General features: G+C 43.3%; 18 non-coding genes across 18 annotated transcripts; 9 read left to right on the forward strand and 9 right to left on the reverse strand.

The window, feature by feature from the left end:
- Positions 1–10,212: 10,212 nt before the first annotated feature.
- Positions 10,213–10,295, reverse strand: trnal-cag (transfer RNA leucine (anticodon CAG)). Its single transcript has one exon. It is a non-coding gene; the product is annotated as a tRNA-Leu (tRNA).
- A 2,391-nt stretch (positions 10,296–12,686) lies between these two features.
- Positions 12,687–12,760, forward strand: trnam-cau (transfer RNA methionine (anticodon CAU)). Its single transcript has one exon. It is a non-coding gene; the product is annotated as a tRNA-Met (tRNA).
- Positions 12,761–14,584: 1,824 nt separating this feature from the next.
- Positions 14,585–14,667, reverse strand: trnal-cag (transfer RNA leucine (anticodon CAG)). The gene has a single exon. It is a non-coding gene; the product is annotated as a tRNA-Leu (tRNA).
- Positions 14,668–14,762: 95 nt separating this feature from the next.
- trnam-cau (transfer RNA methionine (anticodon CAU)) lies at positions 14,763–14,836 on the forward strand. The gene has a single exon. It is a non-coding gene; the product is annotated as a tRNA-Met (tRNA).
- Positions 14,837–15,626: 790 nt separating this feature from the next.
- trnal-cag (transfer RNA leucine (anticodon CAG)) lies at positions 15,627–15,709 on the reverse strand. The gene has a single exon. It is a non-coding gene; the product is annotated as a tRNA-Leu (tRNA).
- Positions 15,710–15,804: 95 nt separating this feature from the next.
- On the forward strand, positions 15,805–15,878 carry trnam-cau (transfer RNA methionine (anticodon CAU)). Its single transcript has one exon. It is a non-coding gene; the product is annotated as a tRNA-Met (tRNA).
- Positions 15,879–17,710: 1,832 nt separating this feature from the next.
- trnal-cag (transfer RNA leucine (anticodon CAG)) lies at positions 17,711–17,793 on the reverse strand. Its single transcript has one exon. It is a non-coding gene; the product is annotated as a tRNA-Leu (tRNA).
- A 95-nt stretch (positions 17,794–17,888) lies between these two features.
- On the forward strand, positions 17,889–17,962 carry trnam-cau (transfer RNA methionine (anticodon CAU)). The gene has a single exon. It is a non-coding gene; the product is annotated as a tRNA-Met (tRNA).
- Positions 17,963–18,752: 790 nt separating this feature from the next.
- Positions 18,753–18,835, reverse strand: trnal-cag (transfer RNA leucine (anticodon CAG)). The gene has a single exon. It is a non-coding gene; the product is annotated as a tRNA-Leu (tRNA).
- A 95-nt stretch (positions 18,836–18,930) lies between these two features.
- Positions 18,931–19,004, forward strand: trnam-cau (transfer RNA methionine (anticodon CAU)). The gene has a single exon. It is a non-coding gene; the product is annotated as a tRNA-Met (tRNA).
- A 790-nt stretch (positions 19,005–19,794) lies between these two features.
- trnal-cag (transfer RNA leucine (anticodon CAG)) lies at positions 19,795–19,877 on the reverse strand. The gene has a single exon. It is a non-coding gene; the product is annotated as a tRNA-Leu (tRNA).
- A 95-nt stretch (positions 19,878–19,972) lies between these two features.
- On the forward strand, positions 19,973–20,046 carry trnam-cau (transfer RNA methionine (anticodon CAU)). The gene has a single exon. It is a non-coding gene; the product is annotated as a tRNA-Met (tRNA).
- Positions 20,047–20,836: 790 nt separating this feature from the next.
- On the reverse strand, positions 20,837–20,919 carry trnal-cag (transfer RNA leucine (anticodon CAG)). The gene has a single exon. It is a non-coding gene; the product is annotated as a tRNA-Leu (tRNA).
- A 95-nt stretch (positions 20,920–21,014) lies between these two features.
- On the forward strand, positions 21,015–21,088 carry trnam-cau (transfer RNA methionine (anticodon CAU)). Its single transcript has one exon. It is a non-coding gene; the product is annotated as a tRNA-Met (tRNA).
- Positions 21,089–21,878: 790 nt separating this feature from the next.
- On the reverse strand, positions 21,879–21,961 carry trnal-cag (transfer RNA leucine (anticodon CAG)). The gene has a single exon. It is a non-coding gene; the product is annotated as a tRNA-Leu (tRNA).
- Positions 21,962–22,056: 95 nt separating this feature from the next.
- trnam-cau (transfer RNA methionine (anticodon CAU)) lies at positions 22,057–22,130 on the forward strand. Its single transcript has one exon. It is a non-coding gene; the product is annotated as a tRNA-Met (tRNA).
- A 790-nt stretch (positions 22,131–22,920) lies between these two features.
- On the reverse strand, positions 22,921–23,003 carry trnal-cag (transfer RNA leucine (anticodon CAG)). Its single transcript has one exon. It is a non-coding gene; the product is annotated as a tRNA-Leu (tRNA).
- A 95-nt stretch (positions 23,004–23,098) lies between these two features.
- trnam-cau (transfer RNA methionine (anticodon CAU)) lies at positions 23,099–23,172 on the forward strand. Its single transcript has one exon. It is a non-coding gene; the product is annotated as a tRNA-Met (tRNA).
- Positions 23,173–23,867: the final 695 nt, after the last annotated feature.

A 23,867-nucleotide genomic window follows, 5' to 3' on the forward strand; every position in this document is an offset into this window, starting at 1 on the left:
TGACAGACTGTCACAGTGTCTTTTGTAACTGGTAGTGAGTTGTTACTCTTGTGTTAAATCCTGTAGTAAGACAGTCATAAACATTTGCTTGTTACACAATGGAGTCTAACTTATTGTAATCATTATTTGAAGTAGCCTACTTTTACACTCATAATTATTCCTTGGCATCCTTACGTACTAGGAATGCACGATATTGGATTTTGGCCGATATTCGATATGCCGATATTTTCAAACTAATTTTGCCCGATGCTGATACCGATATATTTGTATTTTTTTTAAGTGCAAAAAAGCTTCTATTAAAGTTCTCAGTCAAGAGCAGTGAGTGATTTCCTCTTTGTGTATTGTTGTTTTATTAACATTAAAGGGATAGTTCTCCCAAAATTTTTTATTGTCATCATTTACTCTCTCAAGTTGTTTTAAACCCAAATAAATTTCTTTCTTCTGTTGAAAATAAAAGTTATTTGGAAGAATGTGGCTAACCAAACAGTTGCTGTACTCCAGTGACTTCCATAGTGTATTTAAGCACAAGAAAGAAATGAATACAGGTTTGGAACAACATTAGAGTGAGTAAATAATGACAGACTTTTTATTTTTGGGTGCAGTATCTCTTTAAGGACAAGCGGCAGCATATTATAGATACTGTGTCTTTAAGAGCTGCACGCGACGCGTCTAATATACACGCATTTGACAAGCAGATTGTATCTGTTTGCTTTCACTTTAGACATAACCAACTTTGTTTATGTAAACCTTGTGTGTATTTGACAGTATTAGCGCAATAAGACTCGAACGATAACTTAGTCCAGTATGCAGCTCTGGCGCTGTTTGACAGGCTTTTAGTTAATGCGAGCGTCGGGTGTACGCGCTCAGAAAATCGCATGTTAGAACAGCGCATCAGCACGTGAATGACATGTTTAACTAGCAAGACTTAGACGCACATGCAAATAATGAACTTTTGTGAATTGCAGTGTCCCGTGAGTGTAACTCTCACATCACATCACATGTAAACGCAGAGGTAATGCACGTCGCGTTGTACAGTATGTTGAGATGAAGGCGCCAGAATTGAACATAGAATGCACGATGATTTTTCTTCAAAAGCAGATTGTGGAGACATTTTAATCTTCCACGATCAAAAACCTGCTGGCGCTCATGCTTCGTTCACGGTCGTCACGTGCGCATAGGAAACACGCCACCCTATCGGCAAGGCTCATCGGCAGAAATATTCATATCGGCCGATGCCGATGATGGTCATTTTAAGCTTGTATCGGCCAATACCGATGTTGTCTCGATATCATCGTGCATCCCTTTCACGTACTAAACTGCATTTTTTAAAATTGTTTGCGTGCTGTAGGTACAGTATTACATTGTGTGCAGAGTGATGTTAACATTTAAGCTGGTGAGAGAAAATGGCACTATCAAAGAGTTTAAAGAGGAAAGTTGACAGCGAAAATAGGGCATACAAAGAAGAATGGAAAGACAACTATGCGTTCATCCTACCTAGTTTTGTGAATGCAAAACGTGTCTTATCTGCAACAAATCGATCCAATTATCAATTCATCTCAAAATAAAACATTGCTGCAAAAATGTTCTCATACTATTATTTTAAAGGCAAAATCACTAAAGATGAAGTGATTATGAGTAACTGTTGCTGTCATGACAGATCTATTTTAGAACCAGCCGCTATAGAAAAAATATGGCTGCGGGCGCAATATTAATGCTGACGGGCCACCTGTTGCGGACCACTGGTCTACAGTCTCAACTTTAGCCCTAATTGTTTGAACTTGACGCTTCCCCACAATTTTGCCCAAATAAGTAATGGTAGCCTTGGTAAATTCACACTTGGCCAGATTAACCTGTTAGCATTCACACCCCCGCTTTTGAAAAAAAAATCCCAAGAAATGGCATACCCAAACTAAAACAGATACAGTTCATGAACCCTTTGCACTAAGAGCATAAATATGGTCTCATTTGAAAGAAGACGCTTGGGAGTTTATTGAAAATTAAGTATTTTCATAATTTAAAAAAAAGTTATAAATAGCTTTAAAGTTTTGTAAAGTTATTAGAAATTTATTTTTGTTTCTAAGAGTGACACAAGGTATACATCTTGCTTTTGGAAACATTGGACCCGAAGCCTGTATATGTTCTATAAATGATGCCTCATCCGCATCATTTTTAATTGTTTTGTATTGTTTTTTACATCTGTACTGTGTTGTCTCTATGGACCTCTGTGTCTTGAATAAAAGTTGATTGATTGATGAAATATCTTTATGAAAATAAATTTGAAGTTGGCATATTGTTTTAATCTATAAATGCACTGCAGCTAAAGCCACATGCCTGACCATGTTTTATTTCAAATCTGAAGATAAGTCTAAAACTTTTAGTTTTAGTTTTTCATAAAACATGAAAAGAGGCTGGCCTCATAAAACATGACCAGAGGCTGGCCTCTGGCGATTACGTTTTGGTTGCACCGGCAAAGAAAGAAAAGTCTGAGGTGTGGAAAACTTTTGACCATGTGCATAATGAGAATAATGAGCCAGTGTGTTATGTGAAATGCAAAAGATGCGACATTCTGTTAAAGTACGACAGCAAAACGACAGGGAATTCGTCGCTGATGTTGATCGTCGCTCATGTTGATCGAAGCTGTTCAACACCTGCCAGTGCCCAGGATCAACCTACAATCACATCGTTTGTTACAGCATCAAAACCCATCCCTGCAAAGGTGAAACAAACGGTGACAGGGAAGTGTGTCAGCTTTTGCTGTAAAGACATTAGGCCTTTTAATATCGTAAATGGCGAGGGGTTTGAAGAGCTGGCACAAGAACTAATTAATGTTGTCACGCGGTTCATGTAAGCCCCAATAGTTCCAAAACATACGCGGGCTATCATGTTCTTCTATGGACAGACAGCAGCGATTGCTTTATTAAACGGTAGATATAAAATAAAACACACACCCAAGTACTTTTTAAGCTGTTATTGCATTTTGTTAATGTCAGTTTTGCATTTGGAGAGGCAGGGTGACAACTTAGATAAGTTTTAGGCTATATTTTTGGAGGGAAAAGCTTAGTGTTCATGTTCGCATGGGTAGTAGCACTGGCTTTAGCGGCTCTAACTTAACTTTTCCATGTCATTTATTTGATGATGGACGTCTCATGATATTTATTTTAGCACAACTGGGCTGTATTAGGCTATTGATTCCCGTGATCTTGCTTATAAATTCCGATTCAGCCATTATAGCCTACCTTCGTGATCACGCAAAGAGGTCTGCAGTCCGTTCAGAACTCCAACCAACATAAAATATAAATAATTACGCTGTGCATGTACAAATGAATGATTTAGGAGGGAAATAGACTGCTCCCATAACGTAGAAAGCAACGACTATATACAGCAATGTTCGGTAAATATTCAACCGAAAAATATTCTTCATAAAATTAAACCGGAGAGATAGTTAATGAGTGAATTAACTATGTTCCTAAATACATATAAGCACATTATATGCATAACCCTAACCCATTTAAATAAATGAATTGTGTGTGTGTGTGTGTGTGTGTGTGTATGTATATATAATATTATATAGGCTATATATATATATATATATATATACATACATATAAAATATTATTAAAAATATTATATACACCAGGTTACCGTAAGTTAGCTAACGTTAGTGAAGTGTTGGTCACGTAAGCTATCGCTGCAATTAACCTATTATCTTCCAATAAACATTTACTAAAACTGGCTACATAAAATATAACTACAGACTAGATTCACGAGAGGTCGGCTAATGTATGTAAAAGTAAAAAAAATACAGTAATTTCATTCATTTACCAGTGAGCGTACTTCGGAAGCACTGAAAATGAATGGGGTTCAATGCTGGAACTATCAGTGTTTGGAACTATTGGCCGCTCCACGACACGCGTTACTTCCGCATTCCAAAGGTCCTATGGCGGTCTATTGGAGTGTCGCAACTCTTTCTCTCTATGGCTCTGGGTGCACTGACGTAGCAGAAGAAAAGAGGGAAGCTTTAGTACAGAAACTTAAAGGGGTCATATAATGCCATTTTTGTACAAGCTAGTATGATTCTTTAGGGTCTAAATTAAAAGTTTGTAATATACTTTAATTAAAAATTCTCATTAGTATGGTAAGAAAACACTTATTTTACTTGGTCAAAAACAGCTCTGTTTTCAGCACGCCGTTTCAGTGCATATGACTTTAAATGATAATGAGCTTTGCTCACTCCGCCTCTCTGTTCTGTGCGTACACGTTTGTAACACAATAACACAATAACCATAACGCGTTGTTCAGTATAAACGTGGGATTATGAATTTTATTGAGAACATCATACATAGAAAACATGCCGTAATGTACCCTGAGTGTAAACCTTAGACACATTCATTGTGAAGCGTGCAGCTAGCGATTTGCAAAGATTAATATAAATATTAATATAAAGTTTAACAAAACGTTACACTCACTTCAGTTGTTCTAGAGGTTCAGCAGGAACACGAATAGCTGGTACCGATCCTTTTTTCATGAGCAGCTTCCACCAGCTCATACTGACCCTCGTTTATAAAGCAGTCTGGTGAGAAATGATTCGCGCAAACATGAAAGCATTGACGTTGCTCGTGGGGAATATTCCCTTCGAAAACAAACTCAGCCACTGCGTCTTCAGCGGTTCGGATTTAGGAACATTAAAATGACTTTTGTGTTCGTTATTACACCCAAGAACAGAACACCACAATCGCGTAGACGCCATTCTGCTCATAGACAGTGCTCCAGCGTATCAACAATGACCGCGCTGGTCCGCGCAGACTATGATTGACAGTTGGCTCACGAGCGAGGGCGGGTCTGTGTTGAAACGATGCTGTCAATGGGAGGGGCTTCCGAGCGTGTGACGTCACACGGTCGAACGGCTTGATTTGAGGCAGGGGAAAACATATAAGGAGATTAAAACAAAAACACTGGATGTATTTTTATCATTTTATGATGGTTGTGTACAGACACTGCCAACACACATTTCAGTACAATCAACTTGTAAAAGTGCATGTACCATTATATGACCCCTTTAAGACTTTGTTGAAGGATGGCACAGTCGCAATGACCACAGACATGTGGACAGAGGATTATCGGAAAATTAGTTATTTGACAATCACATGCCATTTCATAAGTAAGGATATGGAACTGGTGAATAAAACCCTGACAACTACAATGTTCCCTTTGGAAGAGGCAAAGACGGGAGAAAATATCAGACGGGAGATACTGAAACTACTGGTGACAAAGTTTGGCCTTGACACTTCCTCTCTCAGCAAAATTGTATGGGTGACCGATGAGGGGGCAAACATTAAATTAGCTATGCGGCCATACCAGTGATTGGACTGCATTGACCATGTCATTAATACGGTTATGGGACTCGACATTGCCGAGTTATCGAAAGCCGATGGTGCTCTGGACATAGGAGATACCATTTCTGCTGCTAAATCATTAGTGAGGTACGTTAAACAGTCGGGTTGGCTGCGCAACTGTCAACAACATTGCTGCAAACGGGAGACACTCGGTTCAGTACGGTGTACCTCACACTGACTTCTATACAGGCCATTTATCATGAGCTCCATGAAAAGCTGGAGGCACGAGGGGAGAGCGCGCACATTGAAAAAATAACACCGGACATACTGGACTTTTTGATAGACTTTCTGAAGCCGTTCTATGAAGCACAGCGGGAACTTGAGGGAGACAAGTATCCAACACTTAATAGTGTGTCTCTGGTGTGAGAAACTGAAACGCCACTGTCAGCCCAATGCCCTGGACTACCCTCAGCAAGCTGTCGTGCGTAAACGGCACGAAGACTGGCTCGCGTGTAAAGTGATAATACAGGACCTCCACAAGATCGCAACATTCCTCTGGCCAAAATTTAACCAGCTGAGAATGTTGTCACACTCAGACAGGAATGCCGTACATGCTCATGCCCGCACTCTTCTGCAAGCCATGACTGCAGGTGCACCAGATGTGGAGATTCGAGACCCAGAGCTTTCCGGAGTCAAACCCACTCCTCTGGCAAAAAGGGGCGAATTTTGCGGAGTGGGAAAATGGACGCACCATCAGTGAGCGCAGGACCGCGCTGAAGCCATCTACAGTGGATTCAATAATTTTCCTCCACAAAAACATGTAGCCTAATCTTGGTGAGTAAAGGTTTTTCAAATTATAACTAAATATTAATTGAGTCTTAAATGCATAATATGGACAGAGTATATAGGCTAAAAATGATCTCAATGATCATTCAACTTCCGGGTGAAAGGACACGCTGGCGCTGTTACGGGCTGAACAAGACGAGAGACGTGCGGATCCATTTGCAGGGCTTTATTCCAAAACATGGTCTTATACAGGCAAGGTCAACAAACAGCAAACATGAATGGCAGAGGCATGACACAGAGTGATCCTTAGGGCAAGCGTGGGTCGACGATCAGCAAACAACATCCAACAGGGGCAAGGCAAAGAGAGATAATCCAAGTAATCAGCAAAATCCAAACGAGGCGCTAACAGAGTCCAAAGGGCTAGGCTAGGGGTAAATCCAGGAAACACAGGCTAGAATCAGAACACAAGAAAACAGGCAAGGCAATGAACACTGGATGGGCTCAGTAGAGTAGCTAACACTAGGGGAGCGCTAAACGCAATACAATACTCGGCATCAGGGAGAGAAAGTCCAAGGCTTATGAAGAGTGTGTGATAGTTCTCAGGTGTGAGCGTGATTAGTGGAATCAGCTGTGTGAGTCGTCAATGCTATGAATGATGGGGATTGTAGTGAAGTGCAAGAGTCCATGCTGTGATTTGGTGGTGACCTCTGGTGGTGATTGACCGGAAGTGCATGGACCAGATTCGTGACATAGGAATCCAAGGAGCGGCTTCCAGACGCTCTTACACAATCCACGATGGCGATGGAGCAGAGGCGGAACAGGGGCCGGGACAGAGACAAAGATCTCTGCGGCAAAGCAGAAGACCCCCAGACAGGAGCAGAAGACCACCACAGTAGAGCAGACGAAACAAAAGGCCTCCACGGCAGAGCAGAGCACCACCACGGCGGAGCAGCCTGTGCAGGCGACCAGGGCGGAGCAGCCTGTGCAGGCGACCAGGGCGGAGCAGGCCGTGCAGGCGACCAGGGCGGAGCAGGCCGTGCAGGCGACCAGGGCGGAGCAGGCCGTGCAGTCGACCAGAGCGGAGCAGGCCGTGCAGTCGGGTCAGGAACCCAGGGCGCTGCAGGCTGTGCAGAAGAGACTGAGGACCATGGCAAGAACTGGGACCTAGGGAACACAGAAACACACAAAACCGACAGAGTATCTATGGTCCCAAGGACCAAGGCAGGGAACACAAGTTCGTCAGTACTTTCCCTGTTGACAATTGAGCTGGCAAACAGTTCATGAGCATGCTTATTGACTGTAACTAGACTGACAGACATTCCAAAATCAGACTCTGTGGTAGGAACAGGACAGACATAGAGTGCATTCATGGTTTCTGAGTTCATGACAGAAAGGGTTAAGAGTTCAACGGCAGGTCCTTGGGCTGTGACAGGGCTACTAGAGCCCAAAGAGAGCTCGGGTTTCTGGGGTCGTGACTGGACTAGTGGGGCACGAAACAGATTCATAGATTGAAATGGGACAAACACATGGTTCGACAAACACAATGCTTAAATCAGACCTGACAGATAGTTTTAATTCAGACTCCACAGCAGTACTAGGACAGACAGATAACTCCAGTTTAGATTCCTTGATGGAATCAGGCAGGACAGAAGCCTAGCCTTGGCTAGTTCCGAACACAATGATAGTTCGGCATGGATTGGAACTGGACAGGAAGACGTAACGTGAGCAGTTTCTGGCTCGGCAGACGTGACGTGAACTGTCTCTGGCTGGGCAGACGATACGTGAACAGTCTCCGGCTGGGCAGACGGGACGTGAACAGTCTCTGGCTGGCCGGGCGGGACGTGAACAGTCTCTGGCTGGGCAGGCGGGACGTGAACAGTCTCTGGCTGGGCAGGCGGGACGTGAACAGTCTCTGGCTGGGCAGGCGTGACGTGAACCTCTGCTGAGACGTGACGAGGCTCTGGCTGGACGTGGCTGACGTGAAGCTCTGGCTGGAAGTGGCTGACGTGAAGCTCTGGCTGGACGTGGCTGACGTGAAGCTCTGGCTGGACGTGGCTGACGTGAAGCTCTGGCTGGACGTGGCTGACGTGAAGCTCTGGCTGGACGGTCTCTGGCTGGACGGTCTCTGGCTGGACGGTCTCTAGATTGGTAACAGGGCAAGACGAGGATTTACAGATGGCTTCCAGAGCCGTGACAGGATAGGACAGGAATTCATCAACGGTTACCTCTGACACCTCCGAAGGTTCTGCAGCAGACGCCGCCACCTCTGGAGGTTCTACAGTGGTAGCATCAAGAATCAGGTAACGTTCATTAACAGGACAGGTACAGTTCTCCTCTACGGTTCCCTTGACCGTGACATGACAGGCTGAGAGGACATTGCTGGGCGCTACCACCATACAAGGGGCGAAAGCGACCACCACCATGGAAAAAGTGGGCCGGTCTTGGGCCTGAAACTCCCAGGCTGAAAAGTGGCCCCACTCCGGCCCTGGGATGGCTCTGTTGTACATTTCCAATCGAAACAAAAAAACCTGGGAGTAATTTTCGATTCTAATTTAACATTTGATCTTCACGTATGTAATACCGTTAAAGTTTCTTTTTTTTTCATCTCAGAAATATATCCAGATTACGGTCTATGCTGCCTTTTCCTGTAGCTGAAAAATTAAAGGTTCTCTGAACGATGTCGGGTGACGTCACTTCTTGTTGACGTTTAAAGTATTGTCAAACAAAACGGAGGCTAGCTAGACCCTCCCTCCTCCTCATCCGCGCACTCACCCCCCAAACCCCGCCCCCAAGTCCTTCTTGTCGGTGATTGGCTGGAACTGTTTGTCATGTTTCAGGGAGCGGGTCGCCGCAGTTTGTTTTTGTTGCTGTGTGTGGAGCCTGGGCTGTCTACAGAGATCGCGTTTCTTTACAGTGTGTTCAGGGGACAGGCAGCCAGCGGATAGTGAGGAGATGTTTGCTGTATGTGACAAAAAAATGTTTTGGCCTAAAAAACGCGTGACATCGCTTAGCCTTAGAGCACCTTTAATTAATACTCTGGTTTTCTCGAGAATTGATTATTGCAATGCCTTGTTTGGAGGAGCATCAAAATCTATTTTGAACAAACTTCAGTGGGTACAAAATTCTGCTGCACGTATTTTGACTAGGACAAGACAAAGAGATCATATAAAACCGATTTTAGAGTCTTTGCACTGGCTACCTGTGGACTCGCTCCTCAATATCTTTCCGAGCTTTTAATACCCTACATTCCGACACGTAATCATTGCTTGGCTGACGCTGATCTTTTAGTTGTTCCGGTAACGAACCTAAAAACAATGAGTGATAGGGCGTTCTCTTCAGTAGCCCCAAAGCTATGGAACTCTTTGCCTTCCGAAATAAGAAATGCACCATCTTTGAAAAATTTTAAATCATCTCTCAAAACGTATTATTTTATGGAAGCATTTGGCTAAAAGGTGATCTCAGTGGTTGTTTATGTGATGTATTTTTAATGGGCTTACTATATGTCTTGGATACTTATTTTGTACATTGTTTTTAGGGTTGTAAACTTGTTTGAAATACTTGGTTTTGTATTGTGTTTATCATGCCTTTTTTTTATTCTACTTATGTAAAGCGCTCTGAGAATTGACTTTTAAAAGCGCTAGCTGTACAAAATAAAGTTATTATAAAGTTGGCATTATTCTTTTATTAAATTTCAGCTGCTGTTGAGGTCGGATTGTGGAGAGAAGCAAATCCTGCGGAGCCTTTATCTTAATTTCGTTATTTGCCAAATACCCATCTTAATTTAGAATTTATATAAATTTAATGTGTTCCTTTTTATTCCTTTGTTCCTTTTTAAATATCTCCATGCTGAGCCTTTTTTGCACTTCCTGATTTCCCTACTTGAGAATCCTTGTCCAATGAATGGATGACCTTAGCACACGTGTGGTTTTGTTTACAAATTTTGGTTCACTTGCAAAAAGAGCAGCTTGAAAGCGAACCGTACCAAAAAAAAAAAACATTTTGGTCCGGACCAAAGCAGGTGAGCTATCGGACTTTCCTGGTGTGAATACACCCTTAAAGACTCTAGCTTGAGCCCGCAGCCAAAGGTTAGGTTTGTCAGAAGTGGGATTCGAACCCACGCCTCCAGGGGAGACTGCGACCTGAACGCAGCGCCTTAGACCGCTCGGCCATCCTGACGTGATGGCTGAGGGTGAGCAGTACTTTTGCAGCTGCACCGAATGGCAGATGATCTGGAAGCTAGTGCTGCACCGCTCACCCTAGCCACAGCACATGCCTCATTGGCGCAGTTAGGCAGCGCGTCAGTCTCATAATCTGAAGGTCGTGAGTTCGAGCTTCACACGGGGCAGAGTGGTGCTTTTTGATACACGGGAGCGTGTAAATGAAAGAGCTGCTTTCTGCATTCCCTTTTGTGCATTTGTCCAGTCCTTCATATGCAATGTAATTGAGGTCCAGTGTTTTTGTAGGACTAATGTTGAACAAATGCAGTAATAGTATTACTCTCATATTCATGTAATATGCGTCAGTGTTGTTACAATGTTTTGTTGAGGCTAATATAATTCTTTCGTTCCAATGACATGTCTTGTCAATGCTAATGTAATGTTTTGCATGACATTCCTTGAATCTTATGCCATGACACTCCACCCCATGCCCCCAAAACCCATGACATTCAATTCCAAGAAATTTCCAAGAATCCTTGCCATGAAACTCTACTGCATCCCCAAAACTTCAGTCCATGACATCACAGTCAGATTCCAAGAATCACATCGCATAATCCCCCTAAAAAGAAAAAAAAAGAAGACATGAACAGCCTTTCATAAACAAGTTCTTCTTCCGGTAAACATCAGAACGTGGTATTCTTTGAAATTATGTTGGATCCCATTCTATAAACATGTCCAATTTCATGAAATGTCACGACTTGAAATTCCAAGAAAACTGCACGAAAATGCCACCGAATCCCATACATCGGACTAAAGTGTTACTTTAAAGTCCATGTTAGGGCTGTCACGATGTTAGATTTTTCACACCACGGTTATTGTGGCCAAAATAATTCACGATATCGATATATCGCGATATCTATAGAAACCTTGGGGGAAAAAATGTCAAATCAGTCAAATTAATTTTTACTTCATTTAATGTTTCTTTTTTTGCATTTTTACTTCTTGCGTTCTTATATTTGAATGCACATTTTTGTGAAGTAAGACAAGGATGTGAAGTATATCTGGTTTCAAACTGGAGCGAAACACTGTCTGAATGTTTCCTGAAGAACTGAAAAGCTCTTAAACCTATTGTTGCGCCGGTGCAAGTCATGCAGATTTGAACAAAACAAAGCAAGTGCAAATACAAAAATACAAAAATAAGACGTGTAAAGAAAACGGGGTACTTAATAATCACCCTTTATTTAAACATATATGAAAACAAAAACCCGCTGTTAACAGGTTAATGTCACATTTCCCATTCCATGACTAGTAAAATTATCGCAATTTACTCTCTGTAAAATAGCGTAATCCGCAGGGTGATGGACACGGAGATGGGTAAAAAGGTTGGTGGCTACACATTCTGCAGATTGGGCTTAAGGGGGTCGCACACCGGACGAGAAGCGCAGCTCAGCGTCGCGTGTAGCACACCTGATGCGCACTTTCTCAGTTCATGGCCAGCAATATTGTTATGTTTAAGGACATTATGAAATTAAGATCATGTCTGTACTATGTTATGATTGTACTGGACAATTAAATACAATCGTTGCTAAGTCTGCAGTCTGAACACTTTACCTCAGTCAGAGCGCATCCGTTAACTGAATGATTTGAGAATCTCACCTGAAAATCCGAGCCATAGCTTTAGCTGGGCGTCGCGGATAGACGCCGAATGGTGCCGGTGGTGTGTGTAAACTCCTAGAAAATAATGTGTTCGAATTTTAAAGAATTCTCTGCGCTTCTCGTCCGGTGTGCGACCCCCTTTAAAGTGCTGTTTTCTTTGAAGCCGAAGAACTCTCATACCAGAGTGGCTGCGCGGGCGCGCGCTGCGTCTTCTTCTCATTTGATAGATGTCAGCGGGTGCAATACTGCCACCTCAACTGGCGCTGGAGTATACGTGTCATGTTATCATAAAAGTCCTATTCATTTTAAACATCGTGGCTATCGCCAATACCGGTATATTGCCACACTCTAAATTAACACGATGTCGATATTTCACGCTTTGAATATCACGATTATCGTCAATACCGGTATATTGCGACACCCCAAGTCCATGTAATGCAGGTCAGTGTTACTGTAATGTTTGGTTAACTCTAGCATGAACTGAAATGCAGTGCTTTGTCAAAATGAATGCATTTCTGGGTAAACTTGCCAGAGGGGTAAAGACTCTAGCTTGAGCCCGCATCCAAAGGTTCGGTTTGTCAGAAGTGGGATTTGAACCCATGCCTCCAGGGGAGACTGCGACCTGAACGAAGCGCCTTAGACCGCTCGGCCATCCTGACGTGATGGCTGAGGGTGAGCAGTACTTTCGGAGCTGCACCGAATGATAGATGATCTGGAAGCTAGTGCTGCACCGCTCACCCTAGCCACAGCACATGCCTCGTTGGCGCAGTTAGGCAGCGCGTCAGTCTCATAATCTGAAGGTCGTGAGTTCGAGCCTCACACGGGGCAGAGTGGTGCTTTTTGATACACGGGAGAGTGTAAATGAAAGAGCTGCTTTCCCTTTTGTGTGTTTGTCCAGTCCTTCATATGCAATGTAATTGAGGTCCAGTGTTTTTGTAGGACTAATGTTGAACAAATGCAGTAATAGTATTACTCTCATATTCATGTAATATGCGTCAGTGTTGTTACAATGTTTTGGTGAGGCTAATATAATTCTTTCGTTCCAATGACATGTCTTGTCAATGCTAATGCAATGTTTTGCATGACATTCCTTGAATCTTATGCCATGACACTCCACCCCATGCCCCCAAAACCCATGACATTCAATTCCAAGAAATTTCCAAGAATCCTTGCCATGAAACTCTACTGCATCCCCAAAACTTCAGTCCATGACATCACAGTCAGACTCCAAGAATCACATGGCATACTCCCCCTAAAAAGAAAAAAAAGAAGACATGAACAGCCTTTCATAAACAAGTTCTTCTTCCGGTAAACATCAGAACGTGGTATTCTTTGAAATTCTGTTGGATCCCATTCTATAAACATGTCCAATTTCATGAAATGTCACGACTTGAAATTCCAAGAAAACTGCACGAAAATGCCACCGAATCCCATACATCGCACTAAAGTGTTACTTTAAAGTCCATGTAATGCAGGTCAGTGTTACTGTAATGTTTGGTTAACTCTAGCATGAACTGAAATGCAGTGCTTTGTCAACATGAATGCATTTCTGGGTAAACTTGCCAGAGGGTTAAAGACTCTAGCTTGAGCCCGCAGCCAAAGGTTAGGTTAGTCAGAAGTGGGATTCGAACCCACGCCTCCAGGGGAGACTGCGACCTGAACGCAGCGCCTTAGACCGCTCGGCCATCCTGACGTGATGGCTGAGGGTGAGCAGTACTTTTGGAGCTGCACCGAATGGCAGATGATCTGGAAGCTAGTGCTGCACCGCTCACCCTAGCCACAGCACATGCCTCGTTGGCGCAGTTAGGCAGCGCGTCAGTCTCATAATCTGAAGGTCGTGAGTTCGAGCCTCACATGGGGCACAGTGGTGCTTTTTGATACACGGGAGAGTGTAAATGAAAGATCTGCTTTCTGCATTCCCTTTTGTGCGTTTGTCCAGTCCTACATATGCAATGTAATTGAGGTCCAGTGTTTTTGTAGGACTAATGTTGAACAAATGCAGTAATAGTATTACTCTCATATTCATGTAATATGCGTCAGTGTTGTTACAATGTTTTGGTGAGGCTAATATAATTCTTTCGTTCCAATGACATGTCTTGTCAATGCTAATGCAATGTTTTGCATGACATTCCTTGAATCTTATGCCATGACACTCCACCCCATGCCCCCAAAACCCATGACATTCAATTCCAAGAAATTTCCAAGAATCCTTGCCATGAAACTCTACTGCATCCCCAAAACTTCAGACCATGACATCACAGTCAGACTCCAAGAATCACATCGCATACTCCCCCTAAAAAGAAAAAAAAAGAAGACATGAACAGCCTTTCATAAACAAGTTCTTCTTCCGGTAAACATCAGAACATGGTATTCTTTGAAATTCTGTTGGATCCCATTCTATAAACATGTCCAATTTCATGAAATGTCACGACTTGAAATTCCAAGAAAACTGCACGAAAATGCCACCGAATCCCATACATCGCACTAAAGTGTTACTTTAAAGTCCATGTAATGCAGGTCAGTGTTACTGTAATGTTTGGTTAACTCTAGCATGAACTGAAATGCAGTGCTTTGTCAACATGAATGCATTTCTGGGTAAACTTGCCAGAGGGTTAAAGACTCTAGCTTGAGCCCGCAGCCAAAGGTTAGGTTTGTCAGAAGTGGGATTCGAACCCACGCCTCCAGGGGAGACTGCGACCTGAACGCAGCGCCTTAGACCGCTCGGCCATCCTGACGTGATGGCTGAGGGTGAGCAGTACTTTTGGAGCTGCACCGAATGGCAGATGATCTGGAAGCTAGTGGTGCACCGCTCACCCTAGCCACAGCACATGCCTCGTTGGCGCAGTTAGGCAGCGCGTCAGTCTCATAATCTGAAGGTCGTGAGTTCGAGCCTCACACGGGGCAGAGTGGTGCTTTTTGATACACGGGAGAGTGTAAATGAAAGAGCTGCTTTCTGCATTCCCTTTTGTGCGTTTGTCCAGTCCTTCATATGCAATGTAATTGAGGTCCAGTGTTTTTGTAGGACTAATGTTGAACAAATGCAGTAATAGTATTACTCTCATATTCATGTAATATGCGTCAGTGTTGTTACAATGTTTTGTTGAGGCTAATATAATTCTTTCGTTCCAATGACATGTCTTGTCAATGCTAATGCAATGTTTTGCATGACATTCCTTAAATCTTATGCCATGACACTCCACCCCATGCCCCCAAAACCCATGACATTCAATTCCAAGAAATTTCCAAGAATCCTTGCCATGAAACTCTACTGCATCCCCAAAACTTCAGACCATGACATCACAGTCAGACTCCAAGAATCACATCGCATACTCCCCCTAAAAAGAAAAAAAAAGAAGACATGAACAGCCTTTCATAAACAAGTTCTTCTTCCGGTAAACATCAGAACGTGGTATTCTTTGAAATTCTGTTGGATCCCATTCTATAAACATGTCCAATTTCATGAAATGTCACGACTTGAAATTCCAAGAAAACTGCACGAAAATGCCACCGAATCCCATACATCGCACTAAAGTGTTACTTTAAAGTCCATGTAATGCAGGTCAGTGTTACTGTAATGTTTGGTTAACTCTAGCATGAACTGAAATGCAGTGCTTTGTCAACATGAATGCATTTCTGGGTAAACTTGCCAGAGGGTTAAAGACTCTAGCTTGAGCCCGCAGCCAAAGGTTAGGTTTGTCAGAAGTGGGATTCGAACCCACGCCTCCAGGGGAGACTGCGACCTGAACGCAGCGCCTTAGACCGCTCGGCCATCCTGACGTGATGGCTGAGGGTGAGCAGTACTTTTGGAGCTGCACCGAATGGCAGATGATCTGGAAGCTAGTGCTGCACCGCTCACCCTAGCCACAGCACATGCCTCGTTGGCGCAGTTAGGCAGCGCGTCAGTCTCATAATCTGAAGGTCGTGAGTTCGAGCCTCACACGGGGCAGAGTGGTGCTTTTTGATACACGGGAGAGTGTAAATGAAAGAGCTGCTTTCTGCATTCCCTTTTGTGCGTTTGTCCAGTCCTTCATATGCAATGTAATTGAGGTCCAGTGTTTTTGTAGGACTAATGTTGAACAAATGCAGTAATAGTATTACTCTCATATTCATGTAATATGCGTCAGTGTTGTTACAATGTTTTGTTGAGGCTAATATAATTCTTTCGTTCCAATGACATGTCTTGTCAATGCTAATGTAATGTTTTGCATGACATTCCTTGAATCTTATGCCATGACACTCCACCCCATGCCCCCAAAACCCATGACATTCAATTCCAAGAAATTTCCAAGAATCCTTGCCATGAAACTCTACTACATCCCCAAAACTTCAGACCATGACATCACAGTCAGACTCCAAGAATCACATCGCATACTCCCCCTAAAAAGAAAAAAAAAGAAGACATGAACAGCCTTTCATAAACAAGTTCTTCTTCCGGTAAACATCAGAACGTGGTATTCTTTGAAATTCTGTTGAATCCCATTCTATAAACATGTCCAATTTCATGAAATGTCACGACTTGAAATTCCAAGAAAACTGCACGAAAATGCCACCGAATCCCATACATCGCACAAAAGTGTTACTTTAAAGTCCATGTAATGCAGGTCAGTGTTACTGTAATGTTTGGTTAACTCTAGCATGAACTGAAATGCAGTGCTTTGTCAACATGAATGCATTTCTGGGTAAACTTGCCAGAGGGTTAAAGACTCTAGCTTGAGCCCGCAGCCAAAGGTTAGGTTTGTCAGAAGTGGGATTCGAACCCACGCCTCCAGGGGAGACTGCGACCTGAACGCAGCGCCTTAGACCGCTCGGCCATCCTGATGTGATGGCTGAGGGTGAGCAGTACTTTTGGAGCTGCACCGAATGGCAGATGATCTGGAAGCTAGTGCTGCACCGCTCACCCTAGCCACAGCACATGCCTCGTTGGTGCAGTTAGGCAGCGCGTCAGTCTCATAATCTGAAGGTCGTGAGTTCGAGCCTCACACGGGGCAGAGTGGTGCTTTTTGATACACGGGAGAGTGTAAATGAAAGAGCTGCTTTCTGCATTCCCTTTTGTGCGTTTGTCCAGTCCTTCATATGCAATGTAATTGAGGTCCAGTGTTTTTGTAGGACTAATGTTGAACAAATGCAGTAATAGTATTACTCTCATATTCATGTAATATGCATCAGTGTTGTTACAATGTTTTGTTGAGGCTAATATAATTCTTTCGTTCCAATGACATGTCTTGTCAATGCTAATGTAATGTTTTGCATGACATTCCTTGAATCTTATGCCATGACACTCCACCCCATGCCCCCAAAACCCATGACATTCAATTCCAAGAAATTTCCAAGAATCCTTGCCATGAAACTCTACTGCATCCCCAAAACTTCAGACCATGACATCACAGTCAGACTCCAAGAATCACATCGCATACTCCCACTAAAAAGAAAAAAAAAGAAGACATGAACAGCCTTTCATAAACAAGTTCTTCTTCCGGTAAACATCAGAACGTGGTATTCTTTGAAATTCTGTTGGATCCCATTCTATAAACATGTCCAATTTCATGAAATGTCACGACTTGAAATTCCAAGAAAACTGCACGAAAATGCCACCGAATCCCATACATCGCACAAAAGTGTTACTTTAAAGTCCATGTAATGCAGGTCAGTGTTACTGTAATGTTTGGTTAACTCTAGCATGAACTGAAATGCAGTGCTTTGTCAACATGAATGCATTTCTGGGTAAACTTGCCAGAGGGTTAAAGACTCTAGCTTGAGCCCGCAGCCAAAGGTTAGGTTTGTCAGAAGTGGGATTCGAACCCACGCCTCCAGGGGAGACTGCGACCTGAACGCAGCGCCTTAGACCGCTCGGCCATCCTGACGTGATGGCTGAGGGTGAGCAGTACTTTTGGAGCTGCACCGAATGGCAGATGATCTGGAAGCTAGTGGTGCACCGCTCACCCTAGCCACAGCACATGCCTCGTTGGCGCAGTTAGGCAGCGCGTCAGTCTCATAATCTGAAGGTCGTGAGTTCGAGCCTCACACGGGGCAGAGTGGTGCTTTTTGATACACGGGAGAGTGTAAATGAAAGAGCTGCTTTCTGCATTCCCTTTTGTGCGTTTGTCCAGTCCTTCATATGCAATGTAATTGAGGTCCAGTGTTTTTGTAGGACTAATGTTGAACAAATGCAGTAATAGTATTACTCTCATATTCATGTAATATGCGTCAGTGTTGTTACAATGTTTTGTTGAGGCTAATATAATTCTTTCGTTCCAATGACATGTCTTGTCAATGCTAATGCAATGTTTTGCATGACATTCCTTAAATCTTATGCCATGACACTCCACCCCATGCCCCCAAAACCCATGACATTCAATTCCAAGAAATTTCCAAGAATCCTTGCCATGAAACTCTACTGCATCCCCAAAACTTCAGACCATGACATCACAGTCAGACTCCAAGAATCACATCGCATACTCCCCCTAAAAAGAAAAAAAAAGAAGACATGAACAGCCTTTCATAAACAAGTTCTTCTTCCGGTAAACATCAGAACGTGGTATTCTTTGAAATTCTGTTGGATCCCATTCTATAAACATGTCCAATTTCATGAAATGTCACGACTTGAAATTCCAAGAAAACTGCACGAAAATGCCACCGAATCCCATACATCGCACTAAAGTGTTACTTTAAAGTCCATGTAATGCAGGTCAGTGTTACTGTAATGTTTGGTTAACTCTAGCATGAACTGAAATGCAGTGCTTTGTCAACATGAATGCATTTCTGGGTAAACTTGCCAGAGGGTTAAAGACTCTAGCTTGAGCCCGCAGCCAAAGGTTAGGTTTGTCAGAAGTGGGATTCGAACCCACGCCTCCAGGGGAGACTGCGACCTGAACGCAGCGCCTTAGACCGCTCGGCCATCCTGACGTGATGGCTGAGGGTGAGCAGTACTTTTGGAGCTGCACCGAATGGCAGATGATCTGGAAGCTAGTGCTGCACCGCTCACCCTAGCCACAGCACATGCCTCGTTGGCGCAGTTAGGCAGCGCGTCAGTCTCATAATCTGAAGGTCGTGAGTTCGAGCCTCACACGGGGCAGAGTGGTGCTTTTTGATACACGGGAGAGTGTAAATGAAAGAGCTGCTTTCTGCATTCCCTTTTGTGCGTTTGTCCAGTCCTTCATATGCAATGTAATTGAGGTCCAGTGTTTTTGTAGGACTAATGTTGAACAAATGCAGTAATAGTATTACTCTCATATTCATGTAATATGCGTCAGTGTTGTTACAATGTTTTGTTGAGGCTAATATAATTCTTTCGTTCCAATGACATGTCTTGTCAATGCTAATGCAATGTTTTGCATGACATTCCTTGAATCTTATGCCATGACACTCCACCCCATGCCCCCAAAACCCATGACATTCAATTCCAAGAAATTTCCAAGAATCCTTGCCATGAAACTCTACTGCATCCCCAAAACTTCAGACCATGACATCACAGTCAGACTCCAAGAATCACATCGCATACTCCCCCTAAAAAGAAAAAAAAAGAAGACATGAACAGCCTTTCATAAACAAGTTCTTCTTCCGGTAAACATCAGAACGTGGTATTCTTTGAAATTCTGTTGGATCCCATTCTATAAACATGTCCAATTTCATGAAATGTCACGACTTGAAATTCCAAGAAAACTGCACGAAAATGCCACCGAATCCCATACATCGCACTAAAGTGTTACTTTAAAGTCCATGTAATGCAGGTCAGTGTTACTGTAATGTTTGGTTAACTCTAGCATGAACTGAAATGCAGTGCTTTGTCAACATGAATGCATTTCTGGGTAAACTTGCCAGAGGGTTAAAGACTCTAGCTTGAGCCCGCAGCCAAAGGTTAGGTTTGTCAGAAGTGGGATTCGAACCCACGCCTCCAGGGGAGACTGCGACCTGAACGCAGCGCCTTAGACCGCTCGGCCATCCTGACGTGATGGCTGAGGGTGAGCAGTACTTTTGCAGCTGCACCGAATGGCAGATGATCTGGAAGCTAGTGCTGCACCGCTCACCCTAGCCACAGCACATGCCTCGTTGGCGCAGTTAGGCAGCGCGTCAGTCTCATAATCTGAAGGTCGTGAGTTCGAGCCTCACACGGGGCAGAGTGGTGCTTTTTGATACACGGGAGAGTGTAAATGAAAGAGCTGCTTTCTGCATTCCCTTTTGTGCGTTTGTCCAGTCCTACATATGCAATGTAATTGAGGTCCAGTGTTTTTGTAGGACTAATGTTGAACAAATGCAGTAATAGTATTACTCTCATATTCATGTAATATGCGTCAGTGTTGTTACAATGTTTTGTTGAGGCTAATATAATTCTTTCGTTCCAATGACATGTCTTGTCAATGCTAATGTAATGTTTTGCATGACATTCCTTGAATCTTATGCCATGACACTCCACCCCATGCCCCCAAAACCCATGACATTCAATTCCAAGAAATTTCCAAGAATCCTTGCCATGAAACTCTACTGCATCCCCAAAACTTCAGACCATGACATCACAGTCAGACTCCAAGAATCACATCGCATACTCCCCCTAAAAAGAAAAAAAAAGAAGACATGAACAGCCTTTCATAAACAAGTTCTTCTTCCGGTAAACATCAGAACGTGGTATTCTTTGAAATTCTGTTGGATCCCATTCTATAAACATGTCCAATTTCATGAAATGTCACGACTTGAAATTCCAAGAAAACTGCACGAAAATGCCACCGAATCCCATACATTGCACTAAAGTGTTACTTTAAAGTCCATGTAATGCAGGTCAGTGTTACTGTAATGTTTGGTTAACTCTAGCATGAACTGAAATGCAGTGCTTTGTCAACATGAATGCATTTCTGGGTAAACTTGCCAGAGGGTTAAAGACTCTAGCTTGAGCCCGCAGCCAAAGGTTAGGTTTGTCAGAAGTGGGATTCGAACCCACGCCTCCAGGGGAGACTGCGACCTGAACGCAGCGCCTTAGACCGCTCGGCCATCCTGACGTGATGGCTGAGGGTGAGCAGTACTTTTGGAGCTTCACCGAATGGCAGATGATCTGGAAGCTAGTGCTGCACCGCTCACCCTAGCCACAGCACATGCCTCGTTGGCGCAGTTAGGCAGCGCGTCAGTCTCATAATCTGAAGGTCGTGAGTTCGAGCCTCACATGGGGCACAGTGGTGCTTTTTGATACACGGGAGAGTGTAAATGAAAGATCTGCTTTCTGCATTCCCTTTTGTGCGTTTGTCCAGTCCTACATATGCAATGTAATTGAGGTCCAGTGTTTTTGTAGGACTAATGTTGAACAAATGCAGTAATAGCATTACTCTCATATTCATGTAATATGCGTCAGTGTTGTTACAATGTTTTGGTGAGGCTAATATAATTCTTTCGTTCCAATGACATGTCTTGTCAATGCTAATGCAATGTTTTGCATGACATTCCTTGAATCTTATGCCATGACACTCCACCCCATGCCCCCAAAACCCATGACATTCAATTCCAAGAAATTTCCAAGAATCCTTGCCATGAAACTCTACTGCATCCCCAAAACTTCAGACCATGACATCACAGTCAGACTCCAAGAATCACATCGCATACTCCCCCTAAAAAGAAAAAAAAAGAAGACATGAACAGCCTTTCATAAACAAGTTCTTCTTCCGGTAAACATCAGAACATGGTATTCTTTGAAATTCTGTTGGATCCCATTCTATAAACATGTCCAATTTCATGAAATGTCACGACTTGAAATTCCAAGAAAACTGCACGAAAATGCCACCGAATCCCATACATCGCACTAAAGTGTTACTTTAAAGTCCATGTAATGCAGGTCAGTGTTACTGTAATGTTTGGTTAACTCTAGCATGAACTGAAATGCAGTGCTTTGTCAACATGAATGCATTTCTGGGTAAACTTGCCAGAGGGTTAAAGACTCTAGCTTGAGCCCGCAGCCAAAGGTTAGGTTTGTCAGAAGTGGGATTCGAACCCACGCCTCCAGGGGAGACTGCGACCTGAACGCAGCGCCTTAGACCGCTCGGCCATCCTGACGTGATGGCTGAGGGTGAGCAGTACTTTTGGAGCTGCACCGAATGGCAGATGATCTGGAAGCTAGTGGTGCACCGCTCACCCTAGCCACAGCACATGCCTCGTTGGCGCAGTTAGGCAGCGCGTCAGTCTCATAATCTGAAGGTCGTGAGTTCGAGCCTCACACGGGGCAGAGTGGTGCTTTTTGATACACGGGAGAGTGTAAATGAAAGAGCTGCTTTCTGCATTCCCTTTTGTGCGTTTGTCCAGTCCTTCATATGCAATGTAATTGAGGTCCAGTGTTTTTGTAGGACTAATGTTGAACAAATGCAGTAATAGTATTACTCTCATATTCATGTAATATGCGTCAGTGTTGTTACAATGTTTTGTTGAGGCTAATATAATTCTTTCGTTCCAATGACATGTCTTGTCAATGCTAATGCAATGTTTTGCATGACATTCCTTAAATCTTATGCCATGACACTCCACCCCATGCCCCCAAAACCCATGACATTCAATTCCAAGAAATTTCCAAGAATCCTTGCCATGAAACTCTACTGCATCCCCAAAACTTCAGACCATGACATCACAGTCAGACTCCAAGAATCACATCGCATACTCCCCCTAAAAAGAAAAAAAAAGAAGACATGAACAGCCTTTCATAAACAAGTTCTTCTTCCGGTAAACATCAGAACGTGGTATTCTTTGAAATTCTGTTGGATCCCATTCTATAAACATGTCCAATTTCATGAAATGTCACGACTTGAAATTCCAAGAAAACTGCACGAAAATGCCACCGAATCCCATACATCGCACTAAAGTGTTACTTTAAAGTCCATGTAATGCAGGTCAGTGTTACTGTAATGTTTGGTTAACTCTAGCATGAACTGAAATGCAGTGCTTTGTCAACATGAATGCATTTCTGGGTAAACTTGCCAGAGGGTTAAAGACTCTAGCTTGAGCCCGCAGCCAAAGGTTAGGTTTGTCAGAAGTGGGATTCGAACCCACGCCTCCAGGGGAGACTGCGACCTGAACGCAGCGCCTTAGACCGCTCGGCCATCCTGACGTGATGGCTGAGGGTGAGCAGTACTTTTGGAGCTGCACCGAATGGCAGATGATCTGGAAGCTAGTGCTGCACCGCTCACCCTAGCCACAGCACATGCCTCGTTGGCGCAGTTAGGCAGCGCGTCAGTCTCATAATCTGAAGGTCGTGAGTTCGAGCCTCACACGGGGCAGAGTGGTGCTTTTTGATACACGGGAGAGTGTAAATGAAAGAGCTGCTTTCTGCATTCCCTTTTGTGCGTTTGTCCAGTCCTTCATATGCAATGTAATTGAGGTCCAGTGTTTTTGTAGGACTAATGTTGAACAAATGCAGTAATAGTATTACTCTCATATTCATGTAATATGCGTCAGTGTTGTTACAATGTTTTGTTGAGGCTAATATAATTCTTTCGTTCCAATGACATGTCTTGTCAATGCTAATGTAATGTTTTGCATGACATTCCTTGAATCTTATGCCATGACACTCCACCCCATGCCCCCAAAACCCATGACATTCAATTCCAAGAAATTTCCAAGAATCCTTGCCATGAAACTCTACTACATCCCCAAAACTTCAGACCATGACATCACAGTCAGACTCCAAGAATCACATCGCATACTCCCCCTAAAAAGAAAAAAAAAGAAGACATGAACAGCCTTTCATAAACAAGTTCTTCTTCCGGTAAACATCAGAACGTGGTATTCTTTGAAATTCTGTTGAATCCCATTCTATAAACATGTCCAATTTCATGAAATGTCACGACTTGAAATTCCAAGAAAACTGCACGAAAATGCCACCGAATCCCATACATCGCACAAAAGTGTTACTTTAAAGTCCATGTAATGCAGGTCAGTGTTACTGTAATGTTTGGTTAACTCTAGCATGAAC

This window comes from Rhinichthys klamathensis, unplaced genomic scaffold (genome assembly GCF_029890125.1).
Source record: "Rhinichthys klamathensis goyatoka isolate OS25496 unplaced genomic scaffold, OSU_Roscu_1.1 h1tg000176l_1, whole genome shotgun sequence".
Lineage (NCBI taxonomy): Eukaryota > Metazoa > Chordata > Actinopteri > Cypriniformes > Leuciscidae > Rhinichthys > Rhinichthys klamathensis.